Source organism: Amblyomma americanum, chromosome 10, assembly GCF_052857255.1.
Source record: "Amblyomma americanum isolate KBUSLIRL-KWMA chromosome 10, ASM5285725v1, whole genome shotgun sequence".
NCBI lineage: Eukaryota > Metazoa > Arthropoda > Arachnida > Ixodida > Ixodidae > Amblyomma > Amblyomma americanum.
The window spans coordinates 52,910,480-52,915,479 of NC_135506.1; the positions used below are offsets into that span (position 1 = coordinate 52,910,480).

The 5,000-nt window shown below is 50.3% G+C and overlaps 3 non-coding genes across 3 annotated transcripts; all 3 read left to right on the plus strand.

Moving 5' to 3' along the window:
* The first annotated feature begins 46 nt into the window (after positions 1 to 46).
* TRNAS-AGA (transfer RNA serine (anticodon AGA)) lies at positions 47 to 128 on the plus strand. Its single transcript has one exon. It is a non-coding gene; the product is annotated as a tRNA-Ser (tRNA).
* A 148-nt stretch (positions 129 to 276) lies between these two features.
* TRNAS-AGA (transfer RNA serine (anticodon AGA)) lies at positions 277 to 358 on the plus strand. The gene has a single exon. It is a non-coding gene; the product is annotated as a tRNA-Ser (tRNA).
* Positions 359 to 506: 148 nt separating this feature from the next.
* Positions 507 to 588, plus strand: TRNAS-AGA (transfer RNA serine (anticodon AGA)). The gene has a single exon. It is a non-coding gene; the product is annotated as a tRNA-Ser (tRNA).
* Positions 589 to 5,000: the final 4,412 nt, after the last annotated feature.

Sequence of the window (5,000 nt, forward strand, 5' to 3'; positions counted from 1 at the left end):
TTCACTCAGCTAACTCCTCGCGTTTCCACCAAATGCGTGGAGCTGCGCAGTCGTGGCCGAGTGGTTAAGGCGATGGACTAGAAATCCATTGGGGTCTCCCCGCACAGGTTCGAATCCTGTCGACTGCGCATTTTTTTGTCGTCCTTGACATCAGCCCGATCACTACATATCAAAGGCATTCGATGTTTTGTGGCAGCGGCCGCAAAATTTCCCAAAATACCAGCGGAAAGTTCACTCAGCTAACTCCTCGCGTTTCCACCAGACGCGTGCAGCTGCGCAGTCGTGGCCGAGTGGTTAAGGCGATGGACTAGAAATCCATTGGGGTCTCCCCGCACAGGTTCGAATCCTGTCGACTGCGCATTTTTTTGTCGTCCTTGACATCAGCCCGATCACTACATACCAAAGGCATTCGATGTTTTGTGGCAGCGGCCGCAAAATTTCCCAAAATACCAGCGGAAAGTTCACTCAGCTAACTCCTAGCGTTTCAGCCAGGCATGTGGAGCTGCGCAGTCGTGGCCGAGTGGTTAAGGCGATGGACTAGAAATCCATTGGGGTCTCCCCGCACAGGTTCGAATCCTGTCGACTGCGCATTTTTTTGTCGTCCTTGACATCAGCCCGATCACTACATATCAAAGGCATTCGATGTTTTGTGGCAGCGGCCGCAAAATTTCCCAAAATACCAGCGTAAAGTTCACTCAGCTAACTCCTCGCGTTTCCACCAGACGCGTGCAGCTGAGCAGTCGTGGCCGAGAGAATTCGACTTTCGGCCACCGAGCGTGACGGACGCGTTATCATGAGCTCCGTCGGAGCGGTTTCAGCGGCCCAGTGGGGCCGCGGTAACAGGTTTTTTGCGGCTACTGCCGATGATTACCAGGTTATTCTGCCCAATCTGCCATCCGGTCGCATCGTCGCCAACACCGTTTTCATGCACGGCGATCCAAGAGCCCGGCCCTATCGTGTTGAAGACTACCGGGACACTTTGGCCAACCTTGGTGCGCTTCCCGACGTTGTGGCGTTGGGGGCGTATCAAATGAACCACGTGTGGGCTGTGACAATGACAACTGCTGATGCTGCTCAGAAGCTGCTGTTGGCCGTCGACGTGAAGGTAAAGGATCGCCCATGTTTGCTCATTGATCCGAATAACCGAGAGGTTCGCGTAAAGCTGCACTGGTTGCTGCATGGCGTTACCGACGAAGACGTTCGCGTGGCACTGTCGCCCTACGGGAAGGTGTTGGAAGTGACCCGGGAGAAGTGGCGGGCGCTCGGTGTCACTGAAAAAGGGTCGACGACTCGTACAGTTGGACTAAAATTGCATGCCGACGTCAAAATAGACGATATTCCGCATCAGCTCAAGATAGCCGGAGAGCTAACTCTTGTTGTGCCGGGCCGCGCTCCTCTGTGTTTGCGCTGCAAGAGCACCGGGCACATTCGTCGCGACTGCAAAGTGCCGCGCTGTAGTCGTTGTCGTCGTTTCGGCCACGTCGATGCTGATTGCGCAAAGACGTACGCCAGCGTAGCCGGACCAGTGCAGGCAAACGACATATCGGACCACCTGATGGACGAGGAAGACTCGGAGGAAACAGCAAGGACGAGCCGTAACCTGGTTACGCAAGGTGCATCGTCGAACTTTCAAGGGGAACAACTAATTGACGGCGGAGATAAACCCGCAGACAAGCGGCGACATGACGACGCAGAAGGCGGGAACGAGAAGGATGAGGCAAGCACTACGGGCCACCCCTCTCCCGGAGGAGGCGAGAAACCACCCACCGAGCCGGCACCAGTCACCGTGATGGACAGCGACAGTATTAGTGCCGCTGCAAAGCGACCTCACGACGCAGGCGAAAATGGGAAGGAGCTTAGTGTCGTTGCTGCAGACGAGCCGCCAGCCAAGACGACTGTTGGACGGCGTCCTTCATTTCGACCGCTGCCGAACACTTCGGCTGCGCGCAAGACGGCGGAAACGCCGCCTATGCCGCCGTGAGGACCGCCCTGTGCTAGCACACTCCGGATCAAACCGCAGTTGTGAGGTAAGCGCCATGCCCCCGGTTTTCTTTCCCGCCTTGCTATGATGACTATGAATAAGTCCATTCGTGTGGCAACATTAAATGTCCGAGGGCTTGCCTCAAGGAGGAAGCAGAGTCAACTGTACCGCCTGTTAAGCGACTTTGACCTTGACATTCTAGCAGTGCAGGAGACGAAAGTCGAGGGCGACGTGGAAACCGGGGGCATGGTGCAGCAATTCGTAGCGCGATACTGTGCTATTGTGAGCCATTCCGTGGGATATTCTTCAGGCTGCGCATTGTTGGTCCGACATAGTCTAGGAGCTAAAATAGAAGCCCTTACGTCATGCACGTCAGGACGGTTTATTGTATGTGATTTCTTGTTATCGTCCTTGGAGTGGCGTGTCATCTGTTTGTATGCGCCGACTGTTGCCGGGGAAAGGTGCAGGTTTTTTGAACAGCTAAAACAGTATACCCAGTGTAATAGGTTGGTCATTCTTATTGGTGATTTCAACTGCGTTCTTTCATCCCGGGACAAAACTAGCACCCGACCGTACAAGGATGCAAGCACGACTGCCCTAAATGAAATAATAGGGAACAGTAGTTTGGCGGATGTGGCTGAATGCCTTGGTGGTGGAAGAAATACGCAGTACACCCATTTTCAGGCTTCGAGCCACGCTCGTTTGGATAGAGCATACGTAAGCCTTGATTTGGTACCCTTTTGCAAGGAGTACCGAGTGAGCGCTGTTTCATTTACTGATCACTGCTTAGTCAGTTTTCTAGTAGCAAGCACGAAAGAAAGGAAAAGAAGCTTCGAGTGGCAGTTATGGAAATTGAATTCAAAATTACTGGATGATGAAATTTTTATGGCAGACGTGACGACGCAAGTTGATGCAATGAAACATATGGGTAATACGACGTACAGAGAAAAATGGGAGAACTTCAAGCAGACAGTTAAAATGAAAGCATTGGAGCGGGCGAGCGCTATACGCAGACAAAAGGGGGCAGAGGAAAAAACGATGCGCAGAAACTTGGAAAAATTGATCAGTGAAGAGTGTAGTAGACCCGGCATGTTCATGGACGATATTCGCGCACTAAAGCATAAAATAGAACAGTTCGACATCGAAAGATACCACGGTGCTCTGGTGCGAGCGAGAGCTGAAAAGCTGATAGCGGGGGAAGTTCCATCAAAAAGAGCGTTGGGCGCAGAAAAGTGGCACGCGCGGCGCAATCAGATAGTGGAAATTGAAGTTGGTGGAAAAGTTAGTGACACAGCAGAAGATATTGAGCGCGCTTTCTTCGAGCACTACAGTGGGTTATTTGCCAACTGCTCAGTTGACATTGATCGTTTCAAGAAGGACTTCCTTTGGTTGATGCCCAGCCTAGACGACAGTACGAAGGAACTATTGGAGGCAGCTATCTCAGTAGAGGAGGTGGAAAACGCTATTGAAAGCTTGCAGCCGGGCAAGTCTCCGGGCCCGGATGGTCTGACCTCAGCCTTTTACAAACGCCTAAAAGGAATAATTTCACCAGTTTTAGCTGCTGTCTATAATGAGGCATTCGATCTCAATGTACTGCCGCCGTCCTTCACATCCTCCCACACTGTTCTTATACCGAAATCAGAAGACCCCTCTGTATTGCGCAGAGTAACTTCTTACCGTCCAATTTGCCTCACAAATGGAGACTATAAGATAATGATGAAAATTTTGGCTAAGCGATTGCAGACAGTCATTACTGACCTGGTGGGGCCGCATCAAACGTGCGGAATTAAAGGCCGATCTATTTTCTCAAATATACATGTAGCGCGTAGTATCCTTGAGTGCTGCGACGCAATGGGCACACAAGTGGCAATGATCCAAATTGATCTGGAGAAAGCTTTCGATAGGGTGCCTCATGAAATTCTTCTGTGCATTCTAGATCATGTGAATGTAGGTAGAATTATTCGAGGCGGGGTCGCCATGGCGTACCAGGATTGCACGACAAGTCTAATTGTCAACAAGGTTGTGGGTTCACGCATTCCAGTCAAACGCTCGGTGCGCCAGGGTTGCCCTCTTTCGCCACTGTTGTTTTGTTTGTATATAGAGTCATTTTGCTTGAGCGTGATACAGAGCGATTGTATGCGCGGTTTTAAACTACATCAGTTAGAAGTCCGACTGTTGGCTTATGCGGATGATATAGCCATGTTTTGCAATGATTACGACAGTGTAACACAGGCTGTTAAGTGTGTTAAAAGTTTTTGTGCGGCCAGTGGCAGCGCGGTAAACTGGAGTAAGTGCCTGGGATTCTGGCACGGGGATTGGCCGGAGGCCCCAGTCACTTTTGCCAACATGAGTTTTACTACGACTCCTGTTAAATACTTGGGAGTTCCTCTTGAGTGTTACAAAGACAGCGAAGCCTACTGGAGGAGTGAAGTGGATAAAATGAGGGAAAGAGTGAATAAATGGAATGGCTGGAATTGGTCAATGTTCTCGAGAGCTACAATTTGCAACATATTTTTAGTTAGCAAACTTTGGTATGTCCTTCAAGTCTTGCATTGCTCCAGGGTTCATATCCAAAAATTTCATCGGGTGTTTGCAGTGTTCGTGTGGGCATCTTCCTGGGAAAGATCAAGCCGCACCAATTTATTTCTACGAGTTCGAAATGGAGGACTCAGTTTGTCACATTTGTTTTTGAGACAGGTTGTCAATCGGTATTTATTTCTTCGGGACGTTAAGCACCCGTTTCTACACACTGTCTGTCAACTTCGCCTGGGGAAGCACTTGCCTAATATGGTTGTCTCTGCTGGCAGTATGCCCGGTGGAGTGCATGGTTTTCTACGCGAAGTTGTGGTTTCATGTAGGTTTTTGATGGCGCGGTTTTCACTGCAATACCTGAGTGAAGTCAACCGGAAAAAACTGTATAAAGACCTCTGTAGTGTGGTTCTCCCCGTGCCTTTATATCGGTCCCTTTACAGGGAAGGTATAGGTAACAAGGTACTAAAGCGTGTTAAGGCAATGTTAG